Source organism: Candoia aspera, chromosome 5 (genome assembly GCF_035149785.1).
Source record: "Candoia aspera isolate rCanAsp1 chromosome 5, rCanAsp1.hap2, whole genome shotgun sequence".
NCBI lineage: Eukaryota > Metazoa > Chordata > Lepidosauria > Squamata > Boidae > Candoia > Candoia aspera.
This window is the reverse complement of record NC_086157.1, coordinates 43,974,397-43,991,216: the sequence shown is the minus strand read 5'-3', so window position 1 is coordinate 43,991,216 and position 16,820 is coordinate 43,974,397. Positions and strand designations below refer to the sequence as shown.

The following is a 16,820-nucleotide window of genomic DNA, read 5'->3' as shown; positions in this document are numbered from 1 at the left end:
CAGCCTTCATGCCTAAGGCGGGACTAGAACTCACAGACTCCTGGTTTCTAGCCCAGCACCTTAACCATTAGACCAGACTGGCTCTCTTGGTATACCATTTCACAAACATATGGCCATTTATCTGCCTATGAATTTGGCTTAAGAGGAAAAAAAATCATTTGTCTAAGAAAAGCAAATATGGCTCACTGTACCATTCCAAATTTCTTTGGAAATCCCTGCTCACTATTTTAAATAGAGAACACAAGCAAGGTCAGTACAATTTCATTTTTTCTTCTTTGAGACAAAACTTGATATAACAACCACAGAACAGAATGGCTTTCTGTTTCAAAGTTTTTGCTTTACAACTTAGGAGCGAGATTGTCTTTAAGCTTACAGTCTGTACATAAAGGAGGACATACATGGTTTTTTAACATTCTGTTTTTTAAATTTTCTGCATCCATGCAGCAGAACAGCAATTAAGTTTGTAGTAAAACAGAATTATTATTATTGTGGGACATAAACATCATAGAGTCATTAATAGTTATATGTTATAATATACTGGGACCATAACAAAAGACTATGTTACTTCCTCCAGGGTACAAATACATACGTGGTCAACAGAACTGTTAAGTTTATAGTTAGGGCTGTCCAGCTGAGAATGCTATTTATAGAACACATTGGGGTGGCATGTAGAGGTGATGAATTTATTTAAACTCACATTGTTTCTGTATTTTATTACTCATTTTATTATATCTTGCATTTTTATCTTACAGTTTTATCTCTATTTTACCCTACTGTATTTTATCATATTTTATCTTACCACAGTATATTTTATCTAATCTTACAGTATTTTAGCTGTTTTATGGTATCATATTTTATATTTTATATCTTATAGTGGCTATGCCCAACTTTCTGATATGGGCATTTGACTAATCAATAAAGTTATTCATTATAATAATATAATAGAGATGGTATGAGACTAAGATGATTTGAGTTCACAGGCCAAAACAATGTATTTAATTTAATTTTGATAAATTGCCAAAATGTTTATAAGTGTAAAGAAGAACAAACTGATCTAGCATAAACAGAATGCAAAACAAATAGAAAAGTTATATCCAAATTGATTTCTGAGAACATATGTATGAAATGAAAAACGTACAACAAAGGCCATCTACCATCCTTACTATTCTAGGTGCCGTGCTACTGCAGGCACTACCCTCTACTGCAGGGTTTCTCAACCAGGGTTCCATGGATTCCATGAAAGGTCACCAGGGATTCCCTGGGAGATCACAATTTATTTAAAAAATTATTTCAAATTCCGCAACTTCACTTTAAAGAGGTAAGTTTCATTTATTTTTAGTTGAAGAACACTGTTAATGCACATGCAGTATACAGGCCTACACATGAAGCAAATATAATTTATATATTTGAGCCTGAGTGTGCAGGGGCTCCCCAAGACCTGAAAAATATTTCAAGGGTTCCTCCAGGGTCTAAAGGTTAAGAAAGGCTGCTCTACTGTATATAATGGACAATGCCCATTTGTTTTTTTCGAATATGTAAATATCTTGCTTCTTTATGGATGATACTACTCTTAGACTAAGTAAGTGTAATAGAGATGTATAGGATATTCTTGGGAGAACAGTGAATACAGTAGATCTCTCTGGGTGAGGAAGAGCTTTAGAGTTTTAGATACAAACTTTTCTAATGCTACTTGCCAAAGCAAAATGTATAAAATTCTAATCTTGATAAAATCTGGATGACTGGTACTGAAGATACTGGTAACTGAAAATCAAATCAAATCATCAATTTTCTATGAACAGAAGCTACTTTTTCTCTTTAAAATATTAAGTGGTGATTCTAAAGCAAACACATATTCTGAACCATTGTTAAAAGAAACTCAAGATCTGAAATACAACCTCAACCTTTCAGTTACATATTTGTCTCCTAAATCTATGTCAAACAACAGTTTAAACATTTATTTTAAAGGCATTTATAGTTCAAAACACCATGTGACTTTTTTATCCACTCATGTTTTAAAGAATGTTCATGAACTTCTTTCCAAGAAACATTAAAATATTTCTTGTTAAAGATCAAGTTTGCCACCCAGGTTGTAAAAGCTGAAACCTTATTAAAAAAATTCATGAAATCCAGTATTTAATTTAGTTTCCACTTTTTCCTTCTAACTTTTAATCTTGAAAAGTCTGAGCAAAACATAGTTTCTTATTGTGGTTAATGTTTGTGATTTGTACAAGCAGGCATTTTACACAATATTTTCACTTGTGCTAACTTCATGATGGAGATTTATATTTCTTATGATCTATTTCAGGAAAACAGTAATTGTAACCACTGTTATAATTCTAAAACAGTATATTATTGCATATGTTGAACCACTTGACCTATTTCTATAGTAATAGTAAAATTAAAAACAAAACAGGAACCAAGCGTTATAGCAAATTAAGGCTGTGGGAAGATTAAGCCTGAACCTTTGATTCAAAGGAATCCTGTTTAATCACTTCTTCAACTTAATCAGTACATGGATAAAGAGATTCAATAACATTCTGGTCACTGTACTTCACTTTTACTGAATCACAAATCTCAACTGGGCCTTGGTTGATTTGCAAATCCTTAATAGAAATGACTTCCAAAGTGAAGCTCTCCAAAATAAACCAAATGCTATGAGCAGGTTGTATTATTTCCCATGGAATGCAAAAGCTCACAATTCTGCTGGATTTAGTAGAAGTACAAGCAGGTGGCATGGCCAAGTCCTGTCAGAAAGGGTTAAAGAACTGGATATGATTAATAAGAAAGGATCTTAAAGGAAGTCATTCAAATGGCAAGGTATCTGAAAGGGTGCCAAAGAGAAGATGGAACAGACCTGTTTCCTGTGTCACCAGTGGCCAAAATTCTGGACAGAAACCACAGGGAGAAATATTTTGATAAACATTAGTGAAACAGACTGCTTTAAAAGATTTAAACAGAGGCTGGCTAATCATTTGTCAGGATCATTATACCCTTTTACCCAGCTTTTTCGTGAGTAACGTTTCTCTGCCGTTTGGGCTCATCCAGCTGTTTGCGGTTGTATCCTTCTGATGCTGTAAAGCAAAGGGAAGCTGAAATAAAATTGTAAGCACAGTCACAGTCATGTGATTTTTCACCTAGTGACTGCTTCACTTAAAGACCAAGTTGCGGCTCCCAATTGTGGTTGCTAAACAAGGACTGACTATCTGTATTCACACCTCCCATTGATAAACAGCCCCAGGCACCAAAACATTGACCACTCTGACTATAGCGATAATTATAAGGCATTTGTTGCATCTAATCAAACTTCTGTTGCTGTTCTGTGGTGAGCATCACAAGGATAAGCTCTGTCAGCAACCTCAATCACAGCCACTGTAGTGGTAAATGATGGGGTGGCGTTTAATTCAATGGCTCAGTGATCTCTTCACAGTGCACATAAGCCTAGTTTTCATCAGGTGAGTCTTTTGGAGTTCTTCTAACACAGCACATCTGATTTATCTGAAACAGACCTCAAGCTATATATTATTTACAGGACAGATAGAAGATAAATGACCTTGGAGGAGAGATATTATTTAAACAAAAATTCTAATTGATAAGTTAACAAAACAACAGCCTGGACAACAGATACTATAAACAAATTGTTGAAAATTTTTAAAGTTGAAGGCCCAAATAGCGAGCTCTCTCTCTCTGTAGGAACACAAGCTACTATCTAAATTTGAGTCATTAATTTATAATATTAATCTCCTTGGCAGCATAGTGTTACACGCAACCATTTTCTCTGATGAAACAGGATATTCCTCCCGCTCCCGTGCTCCCTTTAGGATAATTAACTAGATTAGAAATTAATGGACAAAGCTTCTCAATTATATATGAAGTAGGAGCAGTTACTTTGCTTAGCTGGAAAATTTATCTGACACTGAATCACTTTAACTAGCCAGATGTATCTTGCTTTGAAAAAAGAAGAAATAGGTCAACTTTGGTTTTGAAAGAAAAAAGAAGTTGTAGGTGGATGGAATGACAGTATCCTCAAAATGCAAGAGGTAAGAAGTTTAAAGAACAAAAGGAAATGTATGAAGCAGCATACAGACATGATGTAAGTAGGGATGAAAGTTATGAAGAGATATAGTGAACAGTGTTGGTATAAATTAGCTATGCTTCCTTTTCTCTTTCTTATTTATTTGGCTTAGTATTTATTACTCCTTTTCTGCACTCCATATAACACTGCTTACCCCAAAACAGAACAGCATGAAAAGGAAGTATGTATGTCCATTTCATGATATTCATCACTATTATAATTATAGGTAGTCCTCACTTAATGAACACAATTGGGACTGGAATTTTGGTTGCTAAGCGAAGCAGTCATTAAACTAATCCAACCCAATTTTATGACCTTTTTGTGGCGGTCATTAAGCAAATCACCACAGGCACTAAGCGAACCACACAGTTCCCCATTGATTTGCCTTGTCAGAAGCCAACTGGAAAGGTAGAAAATGGCAATCATGTGACCACGGGATGCTGTGACAGTCATGTGAGGACCAGTTGCAAGTCAGTTTTTCCAGCACCGTCATAAGTCCGAACCGTCACTAAACAAATGGTTAAGTGAGGACTACCTGTAAACAGGGAAGAAGGTATGCAGGACAGTAATTCAAAGGAGTGCTTGAAGAGTATCAGATTTTCAGAAAACAAAGACTAACAAAATAGCATACTGTAGATGTATTACAGAGGAGAATTTTATATGAAAAGTTAATACAGTGCAAACATTTCATTTGGCATAGCTTAGGCTAAACTTTACTTTATTTAAATAGTAATAGTGCAATCTGATCCACATCTACTCAGAAGCTTGCTGGATGCAACAGGATGTTACTCTGAAGAAAATGTATCAGGATTTTAGTCATGTGGAAAACAAATTTTCAGAGCAGATTTTGTTTCCATTATGAATAGCTGAAAGCTAATTACACTTATGCCATCTCCTTCTATAAACAACTTGTCAGAATCAAGGTGTAGTCAGGCCAAATTCTCATTTGAAAGAAATAAACTTGAATGTAACAACTGCACAAATGAAAGCAGCTTTGGAAAGTCTGAGCTTACTAGAGAGAGCAGCCTAACCGGAAAAGCATCTTTACACTGCTGAAAACATATTTGATTGTGATAGTCAGTTCCATTCAAATTGTTTTGTTGTAGTTAGTAATATTGGTCAAAAAGTGTGGAGGTGGTGCAGTACTTTCTTGTAATTCAGGACAAAGTTACAAAAAAAAAAAAGCAACCTTCTGCATCTCAAAGCCTTGGAGACAGACATAAACACACACACTACTTAAATAGGCCCTATTCTTCCAGTAAGGATTGAGGAGAGGTTTGTAGCTTCAAAACAACCTTATAAAGCAGATTAGTCTGAGAAGACAGTGATCTGCCCAATGTAAACCCGATAGACTTCCAAAAAGCTATTTGTGGGGGTGGTTAGCACTGTGAGGGTGCCAAGTAGAAGATCTCATCTCTCATCTTGAATTTTATATTTTATATTTGTATTTATATTGAATTGTTTTTAGCAGTTGTCATTTTTATTATCTGTAAGCCGCCCAGAGTTGTTATATGCGAGATGGGTGGTGGAGAAATTTAACAATAAAGAAAGAAAGAAAAATAAAGAAGCCTTACTTTCACCAAAACACTATTTAGTATTATGTGTATCTCCTCAAGCTCAAGGTAGCCCAGAGAGCAGTTTCACTTTCATTTTTTCTGCAGAACTACCCTGGAAAGAAATTAGGCTGACCAAGCCTGAAAACACTCAGGGAACTTCCTTGGCTGAGGAAGTCTTGGTTTAACACTTTAATCACTACACCCTGCAATTTGGGGGGAAAAAATGGTGCATAAGCAAAGATAGGCATGATTTGTAAGTATATATGTAAGTTTCTATTCAACTATCAATAGCAGTCTTTTCTGAGTATGTTTATTGGAAGTACATTTATCTGTGCAGAATACAGAAAGACAAGCTAGAATGTGAAATGTACATTATTCAAATACACTTGATAACCAACCTTTTATAAATATATCCCATGAAAAATCAGCCTGAATAGTCTGTATACAGCACTCCAGATGTGATGACCTTGCCACAAACAGATCACTATATGTGCCACACCTGTATCAGATTAACCTGCTTTACTCTTTTTCCAATAGCTAATGGAACCTGCTGGATTCTATGCAACTGTGGAGGGTATGTTCTTGAACCTCACTGCCACCTACTGGTAACTTGACAGAGTTAAGGAAGGAAGGAAGGAAGGAAGGAAGGAAGGAAGGAAGGAAGGAAGGAAGGAAGGAAGGAAGGAAGGAAGGAAGGAAGGAAGGAAGGTCTTTCTTCACTTCGGAGAAAAAAAAACAATTAACTGTACAGGTGTAGGATAGTCAGATCCCACGTCAAATACTGTGAATTGTTCTGAGCAAAAGACTTTAAACAAGATTCAGAAAACTGAAACAAGTGCAAAATAGATTTTTAAAAGGCATGATTAATGGGTTGGGAAACAAATCTTGAGAGCCTGAGGGAAATGGATATGTTAATTTGAAGAAAAAGATCACTAAGGGGGATATGACAGCATTTTTTAAATACCTAAACATGTCATACAGAAAAAATTAAGGATGTGTTCCTACTTGCCCTGGCAAGATGTTTTCCCCCATGAGACCGCCTTTACCTCATTCACAGCCTTTGACTGAGAAAGGCTTAAGAAATCCTTAGCTGAACGGGTACAGTATTTTCCCCCCTACTGTATTCTGACACTGTCAGAGCTGCCTCAAAATGTGACCCATTACTGTGCAGGGAAGTCAGGTAATACATTGTTACCACACAGGCACCACATAATATAAGCGTATCCATTTCAAAAGTTTCAGTTACTTTTGCTTTGCTTTTCCATTATTTTTTTTCAAATACAGTCAGATCTGTATTTTATAGGTATCTTTCTTATGAGAATGTACAACACCACCGTAATCATATTCCATTCTTGTATACCACTACTTTTTCAAGGTCTACTAAGCCTAAGGAGTATATCTAAGCACTTAGCACCATTATTCATTTGAAAAGCATTAGTTATGCGAGTTAAGTTAGTATTCTTTTCAAAATTAGCCTATTTTTTATTTTTGTAAGCCACTCAGTAAAACTCAGAGTAGCATACCATCCTTCAACTCACAATTATCTAAATAAATCATAGCAATTAAGCATTAATATCTCATGGCCAGTACAGTTAAATCTGCTACACTGCAAATGGTAAAATGGATAATTAGGCCTTTGCTTCCATGTTCCATACTAGCATAAATCAAATAAATATATACCCCTTTACTTTGATTAACATTTTGAAATCAGGGCATTTTTTAGGGAACAACAATGGGGCAACTACTCAACCCTTAAATATAGAAGGTAAATCCGACTAAAATATGATTCAGTAGCTTTTATTAAAAACAGTCAATTTAAATATAATCATGTGACTTAGGAAAGTATTGGGGGTAATTCTGCATATTCTAATTTAGTGGACCATTGACTTTTATGTTCAAAAACAACGGAGTTAAAAATACACTGACAAAAAAAAACACCAGAATTGAGAGCTGGGCCTCAAATAAACATTCTTTAATCAGACTAAATTTGTTCCCAATGATAACAGCAAACAGTACTGAATCAAATCTTAGCCATAATACAGCAACAGCAACAACAACAAGCAACAACAACAACAACAAAAAACTCTCATCCATTTTGAGCTCAATTGCTTTCCCTAGGCCTAGATGCAAAAAATGCAGTCTGGAAACCTCATGAAGCCCTCCAGCATCCTTTTGAGGCATCAAAGCAGTGTTTCTCAACCTTGGGAACTTTAAGATGTGTGGACTTCAACTTCCCATGGTGGCTGGGGAATTCTGGGAGTTGAAGTCCACACATCTTAAAGTTCCCAAGGTTGAGAAACACTGCCTCAGAAGAAGAGGGCCCAAAATGCTGTGCTCTTTTTTGTGTATACTGAGTAGTTAAGGGTCAAATGGGTACCTTACATTTTGCAGATGCTTAAGGCACCCATTTCACTTCTTAATATTCCTGAACCTGCCTCGTCCCAAAATTGGCCTGCCCATTTTGGGAATGCATCTCTTCACATTTCAAACAAAATTTGGTGTGGTCCTTGGAGCAATATAAATTGACCACTCCTGGCCTAGGAATATCATTTCCTGTTGAGCTACTAGAAATTTCAGGCTCTCTAAAACAGAAGATTTAACGCTGACAAAATATTGATCTGTCTTGGTTAACTATGACCATATTAAAATGATCCCTAATTCAGCAGCATTGATCCTCTGGCTTGCCTGCTTTATTCAAGCCCAGTACATGAGTCACACATGAAAGAGCTGCATGACTGAAACTCTTTCTCTATTATCCAGAGAAAAGAATGAAAGAAATGTTTTTGCCTTAGGCTCATCTTGATAACCCAGAATCTTCCAACCTGAGTCAACGAACTCACAGGCTACAAACTTCCTGATCCAAACTTGGATCCTTGTTCTGCTTTACTGAAAATCTCTTACTGATTGAATTACAATCCTGTATTATGCATACTATTCTCAAGTATTAATTATCACTGTTTTGCCTCCACTGAGGACCTGGATATTACAGTGAAGATCCAGGGCTTCAAGAAATTTCAGATAGAATAATCCTGTACTTAGGTTCAATATTCAAAACAGAAAGCTACCCTCAGTGAACTTTACAAATTATTCAAGTTTTCAGATGCTTATAAAAAATAAACAGACTCCAAAGAACATGTATCTTAAATGCCCTGTTTATTTTCTCAATAATTATTGCAAAAAAGTATTTTATTTATTTATATTTCAAATTTCGTCACTGCCCATCTCTCTCAAAAGTATACCAGACAAAGCAGAACTAATGTAAATGAATCAAATATGTAATTAAAAGTTTTAAGAATCTGAAAGGGCAAACAATGGCATTTCTGGATGACACAGTGCTTCGGCCTTACCTCCTTCCAATCAGTTTTCTGCCATGTCTCCAAAATGGATGAGATTAAAGCAGTCAATCATTTAAAGATTCACTAGCATGACCACTCGCTAGCAGAATTTCATGTATAATGCCCTTTGGAGTGTAGGGTATCACATTCAAAAACTGATTAATTAAAAGTAGTTATTCCCATAAAATAGCAGTTGCAGATGTTAATTTATTCACAAAATGTTTGCTTTGATGAACATGGCTAGCCCTTCTCCTTTCTCTCTCTTTCACACACACATTCAAACACAAAACACTATAATATTATGAGACAGCTTTCTGTCAGACCCTACAGCCTCCAGGATGTTTTTACCAAATCAGCTCACCTTCAACTTTTCCTGGTCAAATAAAGTGCAGGGCTGGCTGGTTTCAAAGGAGGTGTTTGTGAGCACGGGCATCACACTGCCTACCTCTGAATTTAACTAATGTTTATGGAACTATGCAACCCTATTCAACATTACAAAAAATCATATAGTTTTTTATATACATAGCCTGCATGTATTTCAGAAGGAATTGGAGGAAAGATAATTTGTTAGAATCCCACAATGAACTTGTGGATGGTTTCCATATAAATTTATGAATATTATACCAATGAGATATGGCTCAATACTTTGTTCCATATCTGTTTATTCTTATTGGATTAATATATACATATATAAACTATCCTCCCCACAAAAACTACAAAACAAACATAAAAAAGGAACATGTGACAATACAATTTTATTACAAATGAAGTCATTCTGCTCCATTTTTAAACATATCATTAAATTCTAACCACACAGAATAACATTGATCAGTTTTTCTATTGCACCAATAAAGACCCTGTTTGTAGACAGAAAGATAATACATATCATTGATTCTGTAACTGTAAACTTGGGGTCCTTTCTAACTTCAAAGAATAATTATTTGTACTGTAGCCCATGTCCAGTAAATCTGTAATTCTATTTACAATGATAAATTCCAAATTTTGGGTATACAGTTCAAATGTACATTCATATCATTAAGCTATACTGGTATTTGCAACACCATATCAACAAATGCATGGTATTAAATCAAACTGGGCAACAGAAGGACTTCTGCTTATCCATTTTTTATCTTCAGCATAGTGAGGCTCTTTTAAATATTATTTTGAGATGTCCAGTGAACATTAAAAAATCATTTGCTGAAGTCATCTCAAAGAAATATGCTTTATATTCCTTAAAATCCTTTTCCATTTATTTCTTAATATGGTATATTCCAACACTTTAGTCCAGATTTCTTACAAATAGGATCTACCTTAATTATTTATTTTAAAAAAAATACTGTATATTTAAAATCATCCAACACATATACTGATATTGATCAGGAATTTTCAAACACACTTGAAATTATGAAATCAAACGTTCAAAGCTTTGATTAGCATTAAGCTGATGCCCTTAATGCCTTTATTTGCCCATGACTTCCAAGAAGAGAATTTATCTGCAATTTTCAGACTAGAATTATCTCAGAATGAAAGTTTATCATGTGAACAGGGGTCAAAGTCAGAAAATCTTCCAAATTCCAATATTGCAGCCTTTAATGAGGTGCAATAAATTATTCCTAAAAATGAAGCCAAGCCACCAGCCTATCTTATCAATGTACTGAGAATATTTTAGTAATCGTTCTATTTAGACACTTATAAGTAACTATATCAATCATGAAGTAGCATTGATTTTACCACATTTATTTTGCTCCATAAACTCCATGGAATATTTTTAAACAATCTATTCATATCAATGTTAATCATCAATAAGCAATTACATCCACAGATAAATTTTCCTTGGAATAATTATTTCCAGATATTTAAAAGAGTTTACATATGTTGAACTCCATTTTTAAATAAATTTCTATAGAAACTTCATAGCTTAATGGAAGCATATGAAACTTACTCCAGTTAACTGAGGAACTTGAAAATTTATCAAACTTTTGTCCAATGTCAGTAAGTGTTGGACAGATCATAAATAGTAAAAATATTATCAGTAAATAAAAGTAGTTTGTGTTCAACCCAGCTATTGTTCAACTTGAAATACCTCCCATTTGTGTAGTGAGGCAACCTTATGGTACCAATATAAATAAATTATGAAAAGAGATAAATCATATCCTTGACAAGTTTCATGAAATAGCTTTATAGAAGAAATAATTTCATTTGTAGCAACCAACTACAACAGAGAGTAGATCCTCTTCTCTCTAAGGTGTGCTCTGACATCAGTAAGCAGCTGGTCATTCACAGGTATTATCAGATTTCAGTTCTTGTGAACTACAGTATGCCTCTTTAATAATGTGTGACTCAGCTGCTCACTTCCCTTTGAATGTTGAAATCTACGCATGATATCATTTAAAAAGAGGTTAAGAGTTGGCCACCCCCATCGAAGAGTGATCCTTTCATTTTTTTTTAGGTTAGAAGACTAGACTTATTTCCCTGGGAAGATACCATACTGAATTCACCAAGGCCATGCAATTAGATAATCTCTACATAGTGAACCTCAAAACTTAATAGGACAATAAGTACTTGAAAAACAATAGGTGAGTAGAAAAATCCAACTTTTTACAAGACAGGAGAAATGCAGTCTGTCTTGAAAAAAAATGCCAATTTAATTAAATCAAGAAAAAGCCGTATGTCTAGAGGATTGAGTTAGAGCACAATATGTCTTCCTTCAAGATCATACAGGAATTCCTGGCACTCATCTTTACAAAAACTGAGGAATATACTCCTTTTCTCACATCAAGAAGTTAAAGAGAAAGAAAACACATTCCTCACCCCCTGTGATAAAAATATCTCAGCATGTGGAATGTAGGAGCACATTCTTGTATTAAAGGGTTCATTTAATTTGGTGCAGTAGCCTATAACTTTCGGGAGGGAGAAGAGAGGATTTTGAATGTTGCACTGTTTTTTGCCTCAGAATCCGTTCCCTCTCTAGCATGCTTCATCACTGTCTTCTGTAAAGGAAACAACAGCATCCTCTTTAGGGCACAAAGGCAGAATTTTCAGAGGTCTTGGAAGAGTAACCAAATCTTGAAGCAAACCATTAACTTTTCCAGTATAAAGTTTCAAATCCTTTTTAAACAGACAGAGCAACTTCAAACAATTTGTCAAGTTATCGTAATATCAGTGCCAGAAATTATTATTTCTAATTCTTGTGTTTTCAGATAGAATGTATACATCTCAAATGAAGTATCTACCTATTGTGACCACTGGCTCATATGGAAAAAATGGCAAAATATATCTAAGGATAATACATTATGTCCCCTTTCCAGGCATACTGTTGTTCATGCACAGAAATCATTTTTGTTAATGGTCAATGTGTGGAAAATGAAAGCTTGAAATATGCAGGCTTTTTTTAAAAGGGGGTTACAACCATGTGGCTGATCAACATAGTCAGTATTTGATTTGTGTGAATAAGACATCCATGCATAAATGTCTAGCTTCCATTGCCTTTGTGAGTGGAAATGGAAATTAGAAGACAGATCAGTTGTAATTCTAGGAACAAAATATTAATCTTCCGTTTAAATCTTAGCTTACTGGATTTTTAGGTTATGTTAAATATTTAAATATTGCATTTACCGCAACACTGCAATTCATACCAAGTCAATACAAACACTTTCACATATGTCTGAAATAATATAGCCCACTTCTCATAACTATTTCCTGAGCATCACAAAATTCTCATGAAGCAAATAGTCCAAATCAGCAATTATGCTGTCCATTTTCTAACTTGTAAGATATAACTAGCAACATTGTAATAAAGTCCATAACATACGGTCAGCATTTAAGAACTGCATTTTGAGAAGAAGCAGAAGAAAAACAAGATAAGGAAAAGATATAATGAAAATGTACATTAGAGCAGGTTGTTAAGAGTATCAGAGGAAGTTTGTCTGCAGTTCCTACAGGCTCATGTTGCAACTTCCTAGGACTGAGCCTTTTCTGTAATTTGTCCTGGGTCTCTGGAATGTACTCACTAATAAATTAAGGGAATAAACAGGTGGGGAAGGGTTAAAAGAATTCTAAAATGAACGTATTTTAAAAGAGGTTTTTAATTGTTGATTGTTTCAGTTTTAATTTGTTTTTTTAATATTTTTATTATTAACTTCTGAGATATTTCGAAATTGGCAGTATAACAAGTTGACAGTAAATAAGCTTGTGTGTGTGTGTGTGTGTGTGTGTGTGTGTGTGCACGCGCCTTTGAATCAGTCTTGACTCCTGGCAACTGCCTGGACTAGTCCCTGCAGTTTTCTTGGCAAGATTTTGCAAGCAGTTTGCAACTGCCTTCTTCCTAAGGCTGAGAGAGTGACGGGCCCAAGGTCAACTAGCTGGCTTTGTGCCCAAGGCCGGACTAGAACTCACGGTCTTCCGGTTTCTAGCCTGGTGCCTTAACCATTAAACCACACTGGCTCTAAATAAACTTAAGAAAGCATATGATATTTTACTGTTTACCTACTACTACTGTTACATGAACCCAAGTAACTATACCCAGGTATTCAACACTTTTAACATAAAGTAATGTTGCTTTTGTAGCAAGTAATGAGCCCTGTTCCTTGAAAGATTCAATGGCAATGATTAAAAACAACTGAGCCCATAGTTCAGAATATGAAGAATATGAAACGTTACGCAATGAATAGAACTAAAGGTATTGTTAAAATAAAATGTGAACTGCTGATCTGTGCTCATAATAGATCATGGGCATCAAGATACAGAATACAGACTGAAGTATTCCATGATCTGATAAAAATCACACCAATTTGAATAATAATTTAAAAATCTATTACATCATGAAATTCTAACCTCAGACAACATTCTGAACTCAGACACTTTCGTTCCTATAAAATCTATTTAGCTTCTAAAACTTGTGATGTACATAAAGGTTCATAGAATAATAGTATAACAGAACTGCAAGGTGCCATTCAGTCCCTGTCATGTTCTCATTCTAATGTCTGGTTAACATTGTAACATTTCACATGTCATTCTCTGTTCCGTATCCCTTCACCCGGGGTTTTTCCATTCTGTTGCACTCCCTTGTTTTGAGGGCTTGGAATGCATGTTTGGGTTTGCGCTCCTGTTCAAGGTTACGTTCCCAGGCGCGTCTAACGGCATTCAGCACCTGGGAGGGGGAGCGTCCTGACGGGCGGCGGGGCGGGACCTGCCCACAAGCAAGGCTTTTAAGTTTGTATTTGGCGCGCTTTTGCTCATTCTCAGCTTTCTCTGTATTTGCATACTATTCCTTTAATAAATCAGTTATCTTTAAGCCCGAGCTTGTGAGACTGAGTATTTGGGTTTAGGCAATCATTACATAAAGCTGAGAATCATTTTTTCCATTTTCCGCTGGCCCCATCCAATCCTTGGATAAGAGGGAACGCCAGCGATGACCGAACCTCAACTTCGCGTAAGTGAGGGAGGCGAAGAGGAGCGGGAGGTGGCCAAAAGCCGGCCAGCGCTAACCTCGAGAGCGCAAAGAGCAGCACGTCGGGAGTTGCGAGATACCCAATTGGACGAGCTGCTGACATCCATACAGGAGAGTCTCAGGAGTGAACAGAGATCTGTTATGGAAAGAACCACGGGGAGGGGGTCTCCCCAATTGTCCTGGGAGCACGAAGTCCCCTTGTCACCGAAGGTGGTAATAACCAACCAACCCCCGGAGGAGCCGGTCACTCCGGCCCGTATGAGGGCATTGGAAGATAAAATGGATTTAATAGTGACGATCCTCAAGGATCTACCCAGAGAGGCAGAGCCCACCCCGGAGGATTGGGAGGAAGAGCCGTCACAGTACCCCAGGCACAGCACCCTGTCGACCCGGGGGAGAAGTAAGACTCGATCAGCCCATCAAAGGGGAGAGCGAGAGGCAAGACCTCCTAGGGATCGACCACCTGTGGGGGCTCGGCGTACGCTGTCATTCGCGGCACCGCCACAGCCAGCTGAGCCGGTAAGAACCTTCCCACCATTTGGAGTGAAGTTTGATGGGGATCCCGCAACGCTCTCCTTCTTTATTACGAATGCCAAGCATTATATAGAAGATTGGGGTCGGAACTTTCAGTCTGAACATGGCAAGGTCAATTTCATTGCCAACAAGCTGAGAGGAAGGGCAGCGGATTGGTATGTGCAACTATGCCAAGCTGAGGCAACTGAGTTAGAGGACTTCGATGAATTTTTGTGGGCACTCAAGGAGCATTTCGAAGACCCCCTAGCTCAAGAAACGGCCAAAAATGACCTGCGCAAACTCTACCAAGGGTCCCTCTCAGTTGCTAAATATGCGTTGGAGTTTAAAGCTTTAGCAGGAAAAGTGGAAGACTGGTCTGAGCCAACAATCATCGAATTGTTCAAGCAGGGGCTAGAACCCGAAATCCTTCGATGGGCGCTAGGCAGAGACGATCCCAAAACGCTATATGGGTGGATTCAGTTGGCGGGAAGCGCAGAAAATGCCCTACGAACCTACGCCCATACCAAAGAGCTTAGACAAACACGTCTTGCTAGAGGAGCGCGCACATCTGGACTTGCCAGCCGCCCCAAACCGAAAACCTGGGAAGAGGAGAGGGAGCAACGGTTCTCCAAGGGTCAGTGCCTCAGATGTGGGAAAGACGGGCATCGAGCCACGTCGTGCCCGAGACGCCGTCCTGAGGAACGACAGACGAAACCCACGGTAAAGACGCCTGCTCCTGCTCCACCGCGAAAACTGAAGGCGGCCCTCGCAGAACTGGACCCCCCCGACCTACCCTTCGGAGAAGAGGAGGAAGAGTTGCAATTCGAGCAGCCGGCGGGAAAAGCCTACCACCTGCCCTGAAGGGCGCCCTAGGGCAGGTGGAAGAAACCGGGCGTAACCATGATTCGGTGAGTGGAAACTTCCCCACACTGACTGTTAAAGTTAAACTGAGCTCAAAAACCAAAACTGTGGAAGTGTGGGCCATGCTAGACTCGGGTTGCTCCCGTTCCCTAATGCACCCTGACGTGGTAGCAGCTCTCGAACTGCCCACGTTCCCTTTGGCAAGACCCATGATTTTCACCCAATTGGATGGAACTATGGCGGGAGGGAAAGCAGTCAATCTTTCCACGGGACTGGTCGCTTTGCAGATGGGCTCCCATCAAGAAAAGCTGCCATTTGTGGTAGCTCCAGTGGGGGGCCCTCTGGTAATCCTGGGAATGCCTTGGTTTGTGCAACAAAACCCTTTTATCAACTGGCTCCATAGAACTGTAACGTTTGCAGATGGATTTTACAAAGTACCCGAAAAGGACTTACTGGAGGACATGGAGGGTGGAGGGGTAGCGTATACTACTGTGCAAACGCTTCACCCTCTTGAAGGACTACCCAATCAGTATCAGGATTTTGCTGAAGTATTTGGGGAAAAAGAAGCGGATCGCTTGCCACCCCACCGAAAAACGGACTGTGCCATTGAGTTTTTACCAAATGTAAAACTGCCTCACCCAAAAATATACCCCATGTCTCCCAAAGAGCTTACCACGCTAAGGGAGTTCATTGACAAAAACCTGGCTAGGGGTTTCATTGAGCCGGCAAATTCCCCGGTAGGAGCTCCTGTCCTATTTCGGCCAAAAAAGGATGGGTCATTAAGACTCTGTACCGATTTCCGCGGGCTCAATGCGGTCTCAATATTAAATAAATATCCTTTGCCCCTGATCAAAGATATGTTATCACATCTGGCCAGCGGCAAAATCTTCTCAAAACTGGATTTGAGAGAAGCTTATTTTCGCATTCGCATAAGGAAAGGGGATGAGTGGAAAACAGCATTTAACTGTCCTCTTGGGGCTTTCCAATATAAAGTCTTACCTTTTGGTTTATCTGGGGCACCCGGGGTTTTTATG

The 16,820-nt window shown here is 37.8% G+C and overlaps 1 protein-coding gene across 2 annotated transcripts in view; it reads right to left on the bottom strand.

Moving 5' to 3' along the window:
• The window catches only part of SHROOM2 (shroom family member 2), a 106,021-nt gene that overhangs the window by 62,950 nt on the left and 26,251 nt on the right, over positions 1-16,820 (bottom strand). The gene's annotated exons all lie outside the window — the stretch shown is intronic.